This window comes from Pseudorasbora parva, chromosome 9 (genome assembly GCF_024679245.1).
Source record: "Pseudorasbora parva isolate DD20220531a chromosome 9, ASM2467924v1, whole genome shotgun sequence".
Lineage (NCBI taxonomy): Eukaryota > Metazoa > Chordata > Actinopteri > Cypriniformes > Gobionidae > Pseudorasbora > Pseudorasbora parva.
This window is the reverse complement of record NC_090180.1, coordinates 28,826,657-28,846,186: the sequence shown is the minus strand read 5'-3', so window position 1 is coordinate 28,846,186 and position 19,530 is coordinate 28,826,657. Positions and strand designations below refer to the sequence as shown.

Below are 19,530 nucleotides of genomic sequence, written 5' to 3'. Positions count from 1 at the left end.
CTAATAAGCCCAAGGGGGGACAAAGGGTATGTTTCTGAGGGACAATGTGGCAGTGCCCCACCGCACGGGCAGATAGTGGTTTACCCATTTCTAGCACATAGCACCTTACATGGTATATTAATAATGCTCTATTCCCCTAAACATGTGTAGGGTAATTGCTGATGTATGTTCATGAATAGGCCAACCAATGTGTATTTTTAACATAATATTTTGAACATTCAATGAATTGACAGATGCACTTCCACTAACGATTTACTTTAGCTATTTTACTTAACTTATTTTTCATTACAATTTATTCACTTTAAATAAATTATAATATAAAATTATAGGATTAACAGAAATTGTAGTTGCTCAACACTACAGGAACAGTAAAAAAAATTTGTTAAGTTAAACTTAAAGTAAAGTTAACTCCAGAGGATCACGGAACGAGAAGGGGAGGAAGGATGGTGAACTTCCATGTTAGTAAAGTCTGCACTGCAAAAAAAATAATAATAAATGCATTCTTACTTAGTATTTTTGTCTTGTTTCAAGTCTAAATATCTAAAAATTCTTACATTAAAGGGGTACTTCAGCGCTGGGAAGATGAACCTGTATTTAAACTGGGTCATCCATCAAGTAGAAATGTGAAATAATTTTTGAATTTGGTGCCTTCTAGACTGAGAAAAGACAGAAAATGTATTTTTGTCTCATGGGGATGAAAGACTACAATTCCCAGAATGCTTCGCTGCCCTGTGAGGCCATTCCCAAAGCCACCACTACTGAATCACTGGCTGAGTTGGAGAAGACACTACAATTAAAAACTGAACGTGTCTGTTCAATAGGGGTGTGCATTGGCACTGCCTTCACGATTCGATTCGATTACGATTCACCAGGTAACGATTCGATTCAATTCGATTCTACGATGCATTGCGATGCATTGCGATGCATCAAAATTCTACTGCACACAAGGCAAATTTTTCATCAGTCATGAGGCAATACAAGCAGATATTAAACAACAGATTTTTATTGGCTGCTATGTGTCTCCTGTATCTTTGACATAAAAGGTAAATTAAATAAAATGTAATTAAATAAAATGTAATTAAATAAAATTAAATGGTACAGGGTATTGATATGGCATTTTCGAACCTGAAAAAGAAAACAATCAAAATCACTGCTTTCAGTGCTTTTTGTTTTTTTTACACACAGTAAAATAGCAGCTCTAAGACAGGGCAATTCCTGAAGTCCTGTGCAAATATTAAAATAATAAGTAACACTATTTTAACAACAACCACCCAGGAATAAAAATATTCTGTGCAACAACACACGGTAACCACTTATTACTGTGAAACTTTTTTCAAGTAGTAAAGTAAAGTGCAAACTGCAAAGTGCAAACTATTCTCAACAAAACAGCAGCTTAGCAGCTTTAAGACAATGACAATTATATGCCTGTCCTGATCCTACCATCACATCAGCTGCATACAATAAAATATTAAGATGTGAAATACAGTAATGTAAACCAAAAATAAAGTGTGTAGGCTTAGCCTACTACTAAATTGGTGCAAACAAACAACTTCTTCCGTCTGAGTTCAACATCACAATCATCAACAATCCGTTTCAGAGTGAGGAAATGTATAGTTTAACCTAAGCCTATATCATAACTTCTCACTGTTTAGCATTTGGGAATTTCAAGGTTCTTGTGCAAAAACACAAGCTGATCGACATGGTTCGGTTTGAGAACGCTTCTTTTTGCAGTGATAACATCTCCTGCAGTGGAGAAGACTCTCTTTGCTGGCACACTTGTCCCGGGGATGCACAAGTATCTCTTTGCTAACCTAGAGAGGAGAGGAAATGTGCCCTTATGGCGATGCCACCAGTCCAAGGGATCCTCAGAGAGAGGCACAGCTGGGGATCTACAGTACAAGTCTATTTCCTCCTCAGCACTGGCATCGGCGGTCTTACTTTGTACTGCAGGTTCACTGGTGTCATTGATGAAAGTAGGTCCCAGCAAACTTAAAAGCAGCGATGAGGCCCTTCTTTTGGGAGCGGAGGGGCCTGCTGAGTCTGACACATTGTCATCCACGGACAGCAACTCTTCCTTGGTTCCTGAACTTTCTGTTCTGCCAAGCGCTTCATCTGCTTCTGTTCTCTGTTTTCTCTCATACTGTTTGAAAAAATAAAATAAATTAGCAAAAAACAGCAGTTACCAGTTAGCATCACTTTCTCAGCCAATGCTGCAGCTCATATGACAATATTTATTTATTTACACACAACTATTTTTCTCAGTCTAACATTTTACTGACTATGTAGCTGCTTACTAATTAATTAACATTACATTGTTATTATAATTAAAAAAAATAATTGACAATTATTAAATTATGAATTTACAATTATTAAATTATTTATTAAATTTAAATTATTTTACAAGTAAAAATTAATTACCTCCTCCAGGGATGCAGCCTCTGAAGTCACTCCTGCGGAGACATCCAATCTCTCCTCCTCTGTCAGGAAAGGTAACCCCTTAAAGCGAGGATCCAGGGCAGAGGATGTATGAAGGATCTTTTTCTCTGCCTCACTATTGTACCTCTTAAGGAGATCTGTTTTGATGGCATTCTTCACATCACGGATCAGTGGTTGGTCTCCAGTAGTGTCGGACATGCTTTGGAGGAGTTGGGCATATACTGGTGCAATTAGGCTGACTGTAGGACTGCTCTCCTCTGACATAAACACAGTGGCATCCTTCACTGGTTTTAATGTCTTCACTATTTCCTCCACATTAGCCAGATCGGCTCTGCTGAGAGTGACAATGTCACTTTCATCTACATTTAGGGCAGGCGACAGCAGGGTGGCATGCACTGCAGCTTGCAGTTGCAAAAACCTCTCCATCATATCATGAGCACTATTCCACCTTGTGGCGACATCTGTTATCAGTTTAAGTGGACTTGTCAGTTTAAGAACAACTCTCTGGTTTTCTTCAAACAGGTGCTTTGCCTTTGTGCTGCGGTGGAAGTATGCTGAGATACGTCGGACTCTGCCCAGAAGCCTGGAGACCGCCGGTAGCTTAAGCGCCCGCTGCGCAGCGAGGTTCAATGTATGCGCAAAGCATTTTACATGAGGGAACTTCCCAATTTCAGCAGCACTAATCATATTAGCGGCGTTGTCCGTCACCAGCACAACACTTTTATCTGTAAGCTGCCATTCCTCAACAACATCCAAGAGTAGCCTTGCCATATGGGCACCAGTGTGGCTCTCATAAACTGCTCTCGTCTGCAGCACATGTGATACAATCTTCCAATCCTCGCTAATATAATGTGATGTTATGGTTACATAGGACTCTGTTGCGACCGAAGTCCAGGCGTCAGTTGTAATGGCTACACGTCTGGCTTTACACATTGATTCCATTACCTTTGCTTTGGTTTCTTTGTACAATGCGGGAAGCGCGGAATCAGTGAAGGTAGCTCTTGTCGGTAGCTTATACCGGGGCTCAATTGTTTTAAGCATGTGGCGAAACCCCGCATTTTCTACCACAGAATACGGTCGTAGATCCTTCGCTATAAAACATGCCACCGATCGTGTGATCCTCTTTGCTCTCTCGGAGTTGTGTGGCAATGTTGACACTAGCGACTCGTCAATTCTTGGCTGGGATGTGTCGACTTTTTGTGTTGCTGTTGTTGTTGTTGTTGAAGTTAACTCAGGATGCCAACGATCGACATGGTTCGTAAAGTTAGTAGTATTGCCAACGTGCTTAATTTTAGTGTGGCAGATTTTACTCACCGCGTAAGACTTGTCTAGTTTCCCGTCCACTTCATAAAATCCAAAATGTGCCCAGATATCCGCTTTCCACGCTTTGGGCGCATTTTTAATAACCCGTCTATCACTGTCAACTCCCTCCGCCTCAGCCATCTTGCTTGGTGTTGTTGTTATTCTCCCGGAACCGGAAGTATTTGAAACTTCACAACTTTATCGTCCGCCAGAAAATAAACACAACAGTGACATAATCGATTATGGCACTTTGCCGCATCGATGCTGAATCGTTCATGCCCTGCATCGCGATGCATCGCCGAATCGATTATTGTTGACACCCCTACTGTTCAATATAACGAGTGGGTCACCGCACGAGTATCACAGCACTGAGCACTAACTGCAGGAGTGAGATTAATGAGCTCTCATGATGAGAGCTGAGGTAATCGCGACTACACTCGTGGCATACATTCACAAAGCGAGTTCAGTCTGGCGCGTTTCAGTTCATGCCTATACAAGCTTAAAGGGGGGGTGAAATGCTGTTTCATGCATACTGAGCTTTTTACACTGTTAAAGACTTGGATTCCCATCCTAAACATAGACAAAGTTTCAAAAACTAATGTTGGACGTTTGATGGAGTATTTCTGTGTTAAAAATACTCCTTCCGGTTTCTCACAAGTTTCGGAGAGGTTTTTTCGAGTATGGGTCTACTTGACATTAATAGAACGGAAGGTCCTTGTATGGGCCGTACGTACGGGCTCTTCTCCCGGTAGGGTGCGCGCGCGCGTGACTAGAGGGAGAGAGGAAATGCACTGCCGTAAACACTGCTCTCAGCTGCAGATCCAGTCGTCCGTGAACACTAATGTCGGTTATAGTCCGCGCCGCGCTCCACTTCATTCCTCCACTTTGACATTAAGCGACTTCAATGCTTTAACACAGCATTCCGGGAAGGCAGCGCTGCATTTGAACCGATTTGAACGCAGAAATGCTTCAGTCGCATCGCAAAGTGGATCTCCACACTCCAAGAAGTGTGTTTTTGACGGAGCCGTCCCAGCTATAAAGGTTCGGTCCTGCTTTGGAAGCAGCCGGTAAGTAAAACTGCTTCAAATGTCTGTGCTGTTGCTTATCGTCGCGTATGTAAACATCAGTAAACGACACGATCGCGTGCTTTCGTCATTCAAATGCGCTAACGGACTTCATTGCTGTTCTATGTAACGTTATAACGTTACACTAGTCTGACGTGCAAAACCGTTTTGCTTGCTACTAAGGTTTGGTCGCATACAATAGTCCATAAACCGAATCATGTCCTCATAAACTGAGAGTAAAGACAAATGTTGACAGGCAACTAAATACAGTAACGTTACATACCAAAGAGACGGACGTCCTGCTATTGCTGTTTCTATTTCAGCCTCCGAATCATATCTATTAGCTGAGATCGATAGCAAGGGTTTCTCCACGCTTGAGGACGTCACCGCTTTGTTCGCGATCGTCATTCTTTAGCTCCGCCCACACGATACGCCTCCAGGCGCTTGGTTTTTTCCGGAAAGACTCGGTACAGCCCATATTTCTTTTATAAATATAATAAATCACTTTTCGGAGATATGAAGGATGCAATACTACTCTATAGGTACTCAAGATTGACATAAGATTAACTGAAACTGAGTGTTTCACCCCCCCTTTAACTTTCATAGAAATTAATTTGAGAAGTTAAAAGACTTACATTGCTCACCATAGCTCCGTTTAAATGAGTGCCTGTAGCTGCAAGCTGAGCTCTCCCTGAGCTGAGTGTAATCTCCCATCCCCCATGCGCAGATTCAAAACATGCGGAAATGGCTCCCTCTGCTGGCTGTAGTCTTTAGCCTTTGGGCAAACATTCCTCCTATGATGCAAATATCGTCAATTTGCATCATAGGAGGAATTTTTCCAGAAATAAAATGCATAAATCTGTTGTCTCAGGGGGATATGAGGGGGGAAAGCACAATCATTTGAATATACTCCAGGGTTTCTACTGATACAAAGCCATATGCTAATCGCTGAAGTAACCCTTTATGAAACATTTACTAGACATGTAAAAAATATTGTCTTGTTTTGGGAAAAAATAACTCAAAATTAAACAAAATAATATGCCAATGGGGTAAGAAAAATATCCCTTGTTTTATTGTTTGAATTAAGATTATTTTTCTTAATTTCTTTTTTTAAGTAAAAACTCTTAGTTTTGAGTTATTTGTTCCCAAAACAAGACAATTACTTTTGCTTGATATTTTTTTATTTATATTTTGGCAAAAAACAAGACAAAAATACTAAGTAAGAAAGGCATTTTTTGCAGTGTGAGTCTGTCATTTGTCATCGTATTTTATGCACGTGCGTTCGCTGTCATGACAACAACGAAAAAGTTGACAACAGCAGTTCAACTGAGGGGTGGGTGTGGCAACAGTAGCGTGCTGAACTGTCAAGTAATGTTGTGCTGCATCCCAATTCGCCTACTTATACTACGTCCTAAAAGTATGTACTCTTTTTGTGAAGAAAAGGTATATACTTTTGACTGTGTAGCAGAAAAGTATGCAAGCTTCGGGACATACTACTTCGCCATCTTTAACGGACTCTGTCGCTTAGTTACGTGCATCCCGTCATGTTTATCTGCCCTGTCAATCATCGTCAGATTCGTCACAGTTCAAATCCTCCACATTCAGTTTAATCTCCTACCGTATCGGAGAGAAATATAGCCGCTCGTTGATCTGCCGTGTGTGTCTTTAATGCAGAGACTCTCCTCATGTGTTTGCAGTTTAAATATAATGATGCATTTAAAAGTTAATGGCCAAACGTGTCATTACAAAAGTTCACAATGCTGCTGCAGGTGAAATATAATGTGGACAACACTGAATAAATTTATTTTTGTCAGGTTAAATATCGATAGTTGGTCACTCAAACCCCTTTATCTAAACTTCTCTACTAAACGTTGAACTCGCACATCCGTCATGTTTGTAGTTTTTTAACACTTTTTATCCGTGTTTGTAGTTCTAATCGAATCCTCGTCCAACTTGCAATGGGTCGTGGGCAATATCAGCCGTTAGAGTGCCCATTGATCCATACTTCGAATTCGGACCGGAAATAGTAAACCATCCGGGAATCTTTGGAATACTCTTTTCAACATACTACGAATTGGGACATACTAATTCTATTTTCGAATACTATTTAGGATGGATAGTATGCGAATTGGGACGCAGGGTTGGTTTGGGTGCCTGAGGCATGAGGATACAGAGCGACCAACTTTTTTTTGAGCAAGGATTAATTATGTGTGACACGGTCTCATTTGCGGGACGCATGAATTTGGCTTCAAACGCTGTGCGCGCACGCACTACCCGGGACGGGTGGTCACCCTATTCGTACACCTTTTCCAAGGTGAAATTCAAGTACTTTTCAAGCACTTTCAAGGTTCATTTTAAAGCTTTGTCCAGAACCTCACACCACCGTAAAATTACATCTTAATACATTGTCAAAATTATTATTTAGTATTATCATAACATTAAAGGAGATAATGCTATAAACAGACAAATTGTGTTTCATAATAGTGTAGCGACAATGGGAGATGGTAGTGAGTTAATAATTAACTACTAATTAACAGATGAGGCGCCACATTATAATCCCCAAAGAAAGGATTTAGTGTGTTGAAGTCCTGGACACCTCAGGCCTTTTGTGTTGCAGCATACACGTCACCCAAACAACCCCCCTGCTTGCGACCTCTGACCCATACACACACACACATACACAGAGAAACTTCTCTGAGAACACACAGATCAGCAATATATGGACATTTAGATTAAATTACCTCTTCAACCGAATATATGGATTTTTATTGATGTAATGTCTTTATATGATGTTTTGAAGTAACTTGGATGTTTACTGCATGTAAAATCAAATTCTGTAGGCTAGTAACTGTAAATTCTGTATCTCTGCATTCTTGAATGTCAATACTGTCATGCATGGTATCATTGAAATCGCGAATGCCCAACGCCAACGAATTCGGTATTTAAATATGCGACAAATGGCATCAATATGAAACTATACACTTTCCGGGAAAAGAAAGAAAAATGGGCTCCTAATACATCACCCATTTTTGTTTGAGTCACAAGGACTTTCAATAAGAACAAAGGGAGACTTGTGACCCATTCTGCTCCTGATTGAATCATCTCAGCCTATCTCATCTATAAAACCTAGACCTACAATGACTCTTGGCGAACGCCTTCCGCCAAAGAGAGACCCACGCTTCCACGCTTCCAACTTGAGAGATGGGATGAAGAGATGGCACTTTTCCGCCACTCTGAAGAGATGAACGATTGAGCACGAGAGCGGGCAAACCTGCCCGAGAGACACGACCAGCAATCGCGCCCGGAAAACTCCTCCAAGAACTCCATCCGAGCTTCACTGCCTTAAAGAAACTGAGAAACTGCAACAGGCCACACACATAAGACAAGTCAAAGCAAGTATTCTATTTCGCAATCAAACTGCGTTTAAAGGTTGTCTTGACCATTCCTGTTTACGGGAATAGTATGAATTAAGTTAGGGCCTCTTGGAAAGAACTGCGTGATAAAAGTTGTCTCCATCTCGCTCTCTCTCGCTCTCTCTCTCTCTCTCTCTCTCTCTCTCTCTCTCTCTCTCTCTCTCTCTCTCTCTCTCTCTCTCTCTCCCTCTCTCTCTCTCATTCTATGTTACTTTTGTTTTATTCGTTTAGATTTTTCCCTGTATGTTGTTTTTTTTACCCACATATATGCATGTTTTACCCTGTGTGAAATCGTAGTTTTGTATACTCTAGTCTAGTTTAGTGTCTATTAAAACCCAATAATTTCATTGAAGTGAATGCCTTGCTCATAGATTTGAAGTCACTGATGACGTAAGATCTTAGCTACAAATTAAGCTTGATTTTCGTGTTACTATTTCAGTAATACAAATTGTACAAACTTATGAAATATTATTTGTCCTGATCAAACAGATTGATGCTTCTTCGAGTTTGTAAGATTGATACTCGATGAAGAAATCTCATTTTCCACTCGCGAGACGAGAGGAAAATCTGGATGACTGAAATCGACTTTGATAATAACAGGATTAAAAGTCCCGTTACAAAGTTAATAACTAATGTACAACCAGCGAGTCACATTATAGACTCATGAATATGAGTCCCATTTAAATAAATTATTCCCCGAGACTCGTTATCGCTACAATAGCAGAAGGATTAGGTATTTAAGCAAATCACAAGTTGTATTTTTCAAAATGTATCATTGTCTAAGTAGACAAAATCACTCGACAGGCTCACTTCACTTTCCATTTATTTATTGGGGGGGAAAAGCAAACATTCGTCTTTGAGCCACCAACTGGCAGCAGGAAGTGTGTCACTTTCAAAAATGCTTTGAATCACAGTCTTATTTTCACATTGACCTTTTTAAAAAAATATTGTGCAAATCAAAACACCTTGAGTTATCAAACACAGAATTAACAACACAAAATAGAGCAAAAGTAGGGGGAGACCAGGTATGGTTGTAACACTTTTTTCTTCAGCACCTAAAAACTTTTTATTTAGCTACATGTCTGAAACTTTTAGGCAAAGTATATCACATACTTTTTGAGATGATGACAAATACAAAAGTGGTCCTTTGTTTCAACCTACCCCACTACTCGGGTAGGTTGTAACACATACTGTGGTTAGTTGTAACAGGTAGTCAAAATGCACAGACACAAAAAAAAAGGTACTCCAAGTGTTATGCCAAAACAACAGTTTTATTTTAAGGGTCCTGCACACTGTGCGATTTTTCAAAATCTTTTGCGAATGTCCCTTGTCAGACTGTACGAACATGATCGCCATGTCACACTGTAAGATCTCAGTTGACATTAATGTCAGACTGCACGATAGTGAAGGCGCGCTAAAAACGGACGCGCGCAAGAAATCTCACCCGGAGTTTTATATCATCAATGAATGACGCGTTCAGTGACAGTGAGCTGCATTACACGCGGGACTGAAATGCTGGCTACAAAGAAATCTCTAGCTCTCGTTTTGGTCATAGTTTGTCTTGAAAAACGGAGATATTTGACTGTCATCGTAGGAGAAGTCACACTGCAGGATTCTGTGCCAAATCTTCTGACACTGCCAGAATTTCGTCTGAGGTTAAATTTGATTGCAGCGCTCATTAATCGGCTGCCGGTGAACATGTCAAACTAACGACCAAAGACGTCAGATTTTAGCCTAGGATCTGAGGAATCTTTTAGGATTTCCTAAATTTGTCTCAGACGGCCAAATCGTGGCCAAAATCGCACAGTGTGCACCCGGCTTTAAATGAATAGCTGCAAATTAACATATTTACCCCCATTCCACAGAACGATCAAATGAAATGCATTCTTTATCCGTCACAATAATGACAAAAACAAACAAACAAATAAATTAAATTTATTTTTAATTCACAGTGGTGACAAGAATAAAAAATTAAGCGAATTCTTAATCAGTCACAATGGTGACAAATGAAATTGGTCAGGTCTGGAGTGCATGCCTTGGGGACCCAAAAGCTACATAAAACACACACTTCTCGGGTCTTAAATTTCTAAATGGTTCCATGCAGACGAAACAGAAATCTTCCTCTTCAGAAGAGGAGTAATCATCCTTCACCCTTTTCCCAACAGGTTTTTTTTTTACCTTCTTTTTTTGTGCTTTTTTTTCTCACCCAAGTTCTAGGCATTCATTCAGTAAATTCACAAAAAATGTCTTATTTGTATGTATGGGGATGGTTGTAACACTTTCCAAACATGTGTTACAACCTGCCCCACCACTGTCACCCACTGTTTAGCTAGCTGTATTAGCATGGTGCTTTGAAATTAGCAGGAGGTTGATAAACCATTCTTTACTAGAGAAACTAAAGTTTGACATGATGTAACTCATACAACATTATTATTTTCAACAGTAGAAGTACTAAAAAAATATATATTATATATTTTTGGCTGTAGCTTCAGGAGAGATGGTCTCCATGTGGGATCGTAAAGGAAGTCTGAAAAAACTGAAACTGTCACATGACTCCTATCTTATCCCTGATTCATGGAAATGGTAGTGTTACAACTTTACAAGTGTTACAACTATACCCGGTCTCCCCTATATGTGGCCAAAAGTGCTATATGTGCTTAATAAAGATTAGGCCAAAAGTTGCATTTTATGTATATGGTCTATAACCTCAAAGTGCCTATTTAACTTAACTTACTTTAACATAACTCAAAGATGACTTAAGTTAACTTCATCCATTTCTGATGGGGAAAAAAAACTAGAAAAATTGTACCAAACAACACAAAATACTGCAAAACCTCACTGTTGAGTAAAACAAAGCTAAAAACTGCACTAAACACAGACCACTGTACATTAAGGCCATAAAGTACATTAAGGGGTGTCTTTGAGCTCCTTCAGCTTGTTGTTAAGCTGTTTTTCTACAGCCTCTAGACTGTTTTATTTTTCTTATACAGCTCTGTGAAGACCATTCGATTTTGAGATGAAGCTGAGTTTTCCAAGCGATTCGGCTTCCTCTGCATATAGCTGCAGATCTCAGGTGGACCCTTATGTCCTCCTCCATCCTCTTCTTTTTGGCCTTGATCTCAGCTATCTCCTCCATTACTCCATTCTTCTTCTGAGCAGTCTGCTCATCTTGTTTTCGACGCTTCCCAGCCAACACGTGTATGTGGGGCCCACATGGGTTAAACATGGGTTACAGGGGTACAGAGTGGGCATGGGCTCAAAATGGGCATCTTATCTGGGGCCCACTTGGGTGAACTAAGTAGGTCCCACATGGGCAAACCCAGCTGGGCTCCACATGTGGGACCTAGTTGGTTCACCAATGGGAAATGAGTACATGGGTTGAAAATGGGCTACACAGCTAATTAATTTTTACCAAAAAGACAAGTGCAAACACAGTCAATTCCAAAGGTTGATTACATGGGTAGATAGCACACAAATATGCAACCTTGAAATAGTTATTTTATTTTCACACTTTAACGCAATGTGACTTCAATCTAATCAAAATCTAAAAATTCCAACACAATTGCAATTTTACCTAATTTTCAACCATGAATGAATGTCACGATGGCCTATTACCGAAAGTCTCCTCCAAAGGCTGAATGTTCTCTCTAAATGTGCACTCGTGGCCGGGAACCACAGAACATTTTTTCTATATATATTATTTTTTAAACATAAGTCTATACATTTTCTTTTCTTTTTTTTTTTGAAATGCAAGTTTTTTGTAGATAAATGTAACAAGTCATTGTTGTCCATTGTAATTTGTTTGTAATGTATAGGCCTAAGTTAAATTCTATAGTTAAAGTTCTATAGCCTACATTAGTTATTTTTGTAAAGCAAGTTATTTGTAAACTAACCAGAGTAATACATTACATTGTTTATTTTTGATATGTAACTTGAAGTGTGTTACTGTGTTTTATTTTTGTGAAAAAAATAAATAAAAGAGAAGTGGTTGTTCTGTACATTGTTTATTTTTTAATGCAATTTCTAATTTGTACATTAAACTAATTCTTCTACACATATATTTTCTGGTCAAATTAAAATGTGTAGATTAAAATACTTTGGTCTATACATTACATAAAGTAGGCTACTTTTTACTACTATTTATACAGTATAATTTAGGTTTAACATCAGAAAGAACACAAATTTAAATTAACAGATAAAACAGAAGACAACATTTGTATGTAGGCTACACTTTCATTAAGCTGAGTGGGAGACCATGCTGGTCCGGGATGGGCTGCACAATAGAGACCCTGGCTCAGCCAGAGGGACATCATCCGAGTTGTGTCCACTGTCTTCATGTTTGCTGGACTGAATCAGTCGATGCCATGTCATAAAAAGTACAACGCATTTGAATAATCAAAAAAAAAAAAAAAAAAAAAAAAAAAATGGTAAATGGTAAATGGACTGCATTTATATAGCGCTTTTATCCAAAGCGCTTTACATTTTTGCCTCACATTCATCCATTCACACACCGACGGCGATGTCAGCCATGTAAGGCGACATCCAGCTGGGGTTGGGTGTCTTGCTCATGGACACCTCGACACTTGGTCAGGTGGAACCGGGGATCGAACCACCAACCTTCTGGTTTGTAGACAACCTACATGAACCACTGAGCCACTGCCGCCCAAAAAAGAAGTAGGCTAGGCTACTTCAATAAAGTCTTGGACGTAATATATAAATGTGAAAATGTATTGTAACGGTTACATTTAACATAAGAAATAATATGTTAACTAAACCATAGGTTAGGCTTTATGACCTAACCATAGGTTAGGTCATTGTCTGGTCTCCTGATGTCGCAGGCTTTGAAGCATGTTAAAATCCGCTCAAAATTCATAAAAAGCTAATAAAAAAATCTATTTAAAAAAAACACTATTTTGCCTCCATTTCTCCTTTTAAAATCCCTTCACAAACCTGCTGTCAGTGGTCACACACCTGCTATAGGTCATTTAATGACGCTTGGTTCAGTGTTGCCAAGTCTGGAATTTGGCTACTTTTACACTATTATTGCTGTGGAATGTTTGTTGCCTGTAGTCCACAGGTTTGAGTTGGCTTTACCCTAGCAATATTTCTATCTCCCATCCGCCGCGTTTTGGCGCATTTTGGCCGTGATTCCGCAACTTTTTATTTGCAATTGGAGGGGTTTTGTTGTGGAGACCTGGCAACCCTGTATCTCGGCCGGTTTGGCTTTCGAAGCGCGCACATTGTCACAGCTTCTGTCACTTTGCTGAAAGACAGGATTTCTTGCTGACTGCCAGTGGATTCAAGGTAAGAACAAACAATTTCTAAACTGAAATGTTAATTAAAGTGCATTGTTTTCAAAGCATAAGGTTAACCATAGCTTTTTTTAAAGTTAATTTTAGTTAGACATCACTAAATCGTGGCATTTTCCGGCGCCATGACCAAACGATAAGCATAACTGTACCCTATTATAAAAATAATCATATTTTCTTATAATTAGTAGTATACAAACGGTGAATTATTACAAATAGTTTGGAGACTTCAGCATTTAAATTGTAGGCTACCACTGTTTTCCGATATAAATACCTCAACGGTAGTAATTTCTTAGTTTGTGTAAAGTGTGCACATCAAACTCCCAGAATGAAAGCAGGACTTATTTATATTTCCAATGTAATTATGAGACAAGCGTGCCTGTCTATGTGCTTCTTTTCCTTTTTTATTTAGTGTTAATTTAAATAACAAATGCACAAAAGATTACCAATATAGAAGTTTTTTTTTTTTTTTTTTTTTTTTTTTTTGCTGTGAGAGGCGCCTTTTTTAAATGGTTTTCTGTTAGCAGTGAGCGTTTTGCGGGCTGTTTATGCGCCTCGGGCGGCTCGCGTTTATGAAGGAGCGCATGAACCAAAAAAAAAAACACCTCTAAGCAGCAAAGCGTCCGACGTCATCTCGTTTTTTAACACTCAATAATACTGTTCCAAATAATGTACAATGGCTTCTGAAGGATTTGGTAATACTTGAGTCATAGTAGTAGGATCTTCACTTAATAATTAATTAGGCTATATGCATCATTCTAATTATTAATCTGAATGGAGTACTTCTCAAAGAGGTATGACATTTTTTTGTCATTGATTAGCTAATAATTAATTGAACTGAAAACAATAGAAAAAAAGGAAATCAGTAATTGGTTTTGTAAGAAATTAGGGGTATTTTCCCCAAATATAAATCTCAAATTTCTCCTGAGTACCACCAGCCCTGCACAGTTTGTATGTCTCCCTCATCTATCACACCTGATTCAAATCATGAGCTCATTAGCAGAGACTGCAAAACCTGAAATGGGTGTGTCAGATATAGGGAGACATTCCAAATGTGCAGGGCTGGTGGTACGCCAAGACAAAAAAAAACTACATAAAAATTCAGAAAAATCATAGTGTTTTTTGCCTTGGTTTTCCTGTTCCCTACACCCTAGTTGAAGACACAAAAAAGCTCTTAAATTGCAAAGTTTGGGCAGGCTGTGTGCTTATGATGCAGGAAGATGATATTAAAATGGTGTTGTTCTTTGAACAGTACATAAAATATGTTTTAAACAATATGATTTCTCTATGTTCTTCCAGGTGAGGTGTATTTATAATGCAAACAGGTTTATCTGACGTATGCAAATCTACATCAGTTTGCAGTCGGGTGTTCTTACAAAACATACAAATAGTTATTGTGACTATACAAATGATTTTGCCTAAATTAAAATTGACTGTTTGAAAGTCATAAGGTGTTCTTTCTTACAGATTGTAATGGAGCATTCTCAGAGAACAAAGAGAAGGAAAATAGCTGCAAAAGTTGCTGAACATTTTCGTTTCGTTTCACAACATGAATTTGAACAACCACTGGATTTTAATTTGGAATCTGCCTATGATGAACCATTAGATGATTCTGTCTATTATGATTGTGTCGAGCATGTAACAGACAATGTAGTGAATGAATATTCCACAGACATTTTTTATGATGCTTTGGACAATGATATATTTTATGATAATTTTGAAAATGGGATGGCTGATGATACCAGTGACTTTGACCTGGACTCTGAATGTTCTGATTCAGACACACTAGATGACACAAATGGTCTTGCAGAGTGGGCTGCAGAATATAATATATCTCAAAATGCGTTGTCTGCTCTTCTGAAAATTCTCAGACTAAAAGGCCTCAATGTGCCATTGGATGCTAGAACCCTAATGTCCACAGACCGTAAGTGTGATGCCAAAAATGTTGCTGGAGGGTCATACTATCATTTTGGAATTAAGAATTCAGTTCTGGCAGAATTGGCATCTTTAGATTTTGATCTGAGAGACCTGACAGACACTCTCACTCTTAGAGTTAATATTGATGGTCTGCCTTTATACCGCAGCAGCAATATAAGTTTGTGGCCTATTTTGGGTAGGATTAAGGAGATCCCAAATTCAAATGTTTTTACGATTGGCTTATACTCAGGTGTGACAAAACCATCAAATGTGCAAGAGTATTTAAATGAATTTATTCAAGATGTTAAAGTTGTTGTACAGGAGGGTATTCAGTATAATGATGTGCATTTCGCAGTTGCTGCTCCTGATGCATTCATATGTGATGCTCCAGCACGTGCGTTCCTCAAATGTGTGAAGGGTCACACTGGGTATTACGCATGTGAGCGCTGCACACAAAAAGGTGTCCATGTAAATAGGAGAATGTCTTTTCCTGAGTTGTCTGCAGAGCTAAGGACTGATCAGACATTTAGGGAAATGGGTTATGAAGAGCACCAAGGTGGAGTTTCACCCCTGTCTGAGTTAGGTGTAGGGTTAGTCTCAAGTTTTGTGCTTGATTATATGCACCTTGTGTGTTTGGGTGTGATGCGCCAGTTGATTTATCTCTGGTTAAAAGGGCCTCTGAAATGCAGGCAGTCAGTTCAAAATCTCACTGCAATTTCAGCATTCATGGCTTCTGTCAGGCAGTATTTACCGAGGAATTTTGCTAGGAAACCAAGGTCTCTCTTAGAAATAAGTATGTGGAAAGCAACTGAATTAAGACAGTTTTTGCTTTACACAGGTCCTGTTGTCCTACTTAAAAATATACCCAATTCAATGTATAGAAACTTTATACTTTTGTCTGTATCAATAAGAATACTTCTTAGCCCTGATTTGTGTACTGAAAACTGTGACTATGCAGAAGATATTTTGAATATTTTTGTCCAAGAGTTTAGCTTGATTTACGGCCTTGAATTTGTTGGATACAACATACATTCTTTGATACACATTGCCCAAGATGCACGGAACTTTGGTCCTTTGGATAACATTTCCTGCTTCCCATTTGAAACATATTTAGGTAAACTTAAAAACATCGTACGGAGACCCCAAAATCCTGTGCAGCAAATTGTCAGGCGCATCCATGAGAAGCAGAGAGTGGCAAAACAGAAGAAAATAACTATTTCCTCTCCTCTCAAACAGCTACATTTCTCTGGACCAGTAACTGAAGAACTTGGAACATGCCAGCAGTACAGGCAGTACAATGATGGACAGACATTCATTTCTTGCTGTAAAGGCGATAACTGTTTTTCCATAGGGGGAAGGATTGTCATTGTGAGAAATATTTTGCTTTCTTGTAAAACTATCAAGGTAATCTGTCACTTCTTTGAAACCTATGAATCTTTTTTCAGCTACCCAATTGACTCGGCATGCCTTGGAATTCACGTTGTTTCAAACTTATCCAAAGACTTGCATGTGGTATCGGTTGAGGAATTAAGGAGGAAAATAGTGCTATTGCCATTTAAATCTGGATATGTGGCATTGCCACAGCTGCACTAGCTGGGTTGTTTTAATTTTTTCCAGCATGCTACCATTTGCGGTTGTGGATTTTTTGGATGGTGGAGGTGTAGCTATTGTACCCTGCAAGTGGTTTACTGGACCAGAGGAAGATGCTTGTTACTGGCCACCTGGACGAGTCAATATCAGCAAGGCAGTAAAGGATGAACTTGTTCCAAACCCTGACTGGCTACAGTTTAAAGTGCGCGTCTTGGGAAAAGCAGGTAATTCTACTGATAAGTCGCATTCCGAAAGCATGTTTCTGAAATTGTAGTAACTATTTTTATTGGTAAATGTCAATGTCTATCACAGGAAACTATGCCCAAGCCACAGCAAAGCTTTTCAAATCTGAGGCAACCTCTGACTTGCAGACCGAGTCTGATTCAAGTATGGGAAAAGGGAAGCGCAAAAAAAGGTATGACTATATTTATTGGATACATTGATTTTAAAAGAAACACTTGTTCTTGATTAGGATTATTACTTAACAACTCAAATTTTTCATTACCTTTTCTGTTTAATGCGGTTACAAATATTTAAAGGTGTCATGAACTGGCTTTAAAAAAAATTTATACTGTTTTCTGAGGTCAACTAATGACGTTTGTGTGGTTTTTACATTAAAAAACATCATAACTAATCAGCAATAGGCTATTTTCTACACTGGTTTTGAGACTCTCTCCTGAACGCTGGGTTTTGATGGGCGTGTCACTGGAGATTGGAAGTAAACGCGCACGGCTAGGATTGGAGAAGATTTGCACATTTAATGAGCTTCAGCTCCGTCAGTTCAGTTCACATGAGGGATTGTTTTGAAAGCGGCACCGGAATGATTCTCTCACAGGGCTCATAAACGTCTTTATCTAACAAACATAATGATTTCTCATCCACCCGCGATTGATTGGAATATTATTTTTGTTTTACATGGCACACACGATCTGTGGATATAAGCGTGAACAAACATACACACACGTGCGCACGCGCCCAGATCAAGAAAATATGCATTCGTTTTGGTAGCCCATCTGGAAAACACACATCCTCGGGACTACTATTACATATAAAAAAGACATTTTACTCACACAAGTTTGTTGCAACATTCCTGTCAGATCCAATTTGGAAGAAACAGCATTGTGTTTTAATCTCAATATGTCTGCAAAACCTGAGACTAGTTTACAAACAATACTGCAGTGAAATGAAGCGAACACGCAAACGGTCTTCCCCACGTGAGCTGGAACTTCATTAAAAATAAATGAAGTATTACACATTCCTAATATTACGATCCAATGGAATCTTATGCAGAGACTATTCTTCCACAATATCAACATAACAATCTTCTTCTGCATGTTTATTGCTGCTGACTAGCGTGATCTGATGAGTCGGTGGGCGGGGCTACTGAACTACACGTGCTTATTATTCTGTAGAGGCGGTGTTTCGCCACTAGATGATGTCAGGATGAAGCACACGATTGTTTTCTGGGCCTGGTGTCTATAAAAGCTTTTCTTTGACTAACAAGGACGTTTGCAGCTCTAAAATGTACAGGATAATCTTATATTACCATGACCTTTTATATATCAAAAGCTCAAGGGAAAGTTATTTTCACAATTTATCACCCCTTTAACACAATCAGCTCAGCCTCTGAATTTTCTTTTTAGGCTTGAACAAACAATAACACACATAATTGTACAAAAATGGCCATTTTGTAGAGTATTTTAAAATAACGTCTTAAATAAACTAAAAGAGTTGTAAGAAAATTAAATGCGTGTCAGATCCGCATTATGTTCGGCAGTGGCAGATCTTCAAGTCAGCAGCCTAATAAACCAGATGCTGTGATTCCATCATTAAAATTAATCAATTTTAGCCAGGTAAAGGGCACTTCACCAGGTAGGAAAATCACTTCCTGTGACTGAATAACATCAGTAATTTTAATACGATTCGATGTATAATTAATTAATTCAGTGAAGTCAATGAAGTGCTTCTTTAATGCTGAGAGTGTAACATTAAAGTACTGTTTTCATATTTCATTATTATTCATTATCCTACATTGCACATACAGCTATAATTTGAAACTTGTAGAAGTACTTAATTATGCTCTACATTTTGTGCATTTCAAGGCCAGTCTGTATGTCAAGCTCTGATGAGGAACTCGATGGTGCTGGGAATGATCATCCATCCAGTGTGCATTTACCTGCCCCAGTTCCAGACAACCTCCAACCGCAGGCTCTCCCCTTACTCAAGACCCGTCCGTTTATTCAGCTCCCTCCATCTTCAAGTCCTTTAACGGCTGTTACTCCAGACCGCACCAGGACAGTTCTGCAAGTTGCCAGTTCTTCATTTACAGATCTGCATTTACCTCCCCCAGTGCCAGAGAACCTCCAACCGCAGGCTCTCCACTCACTTAAGACCCGTCTGTTTATTCAGCCCCCTCCACCTTCAACTCCTTTAACGGGTGTTACTCCAGATCGCACCAGGACAGTTCTGCAAGGTGCCAGTTCTTCATTTAGAGATGGC

General features: G+C 39.1%; 1 long non-coding RNA gene across 1 annotated transcript; it reads left to right on the top strand.

Annotated features, from left to right (window-relative positions):
- The first annotated feature begins 17,053 nt into the window (after nt 1-17,053).
- LOC137088839 (uncharacterized) lies at nt 17,054-19,308 on the top strand. Its single transcript, XR_010907585.1, has 3 exons — nt 17,054-17,255; nt 17,344-17,446; nt 19,134-19,308. It is a non-coding gene; the product is annotated as an uncharacterized lncRNA (long non-coding RNA).
- Nucleotides 19,309-19,530: the final 222 nt, after the last annotated feature.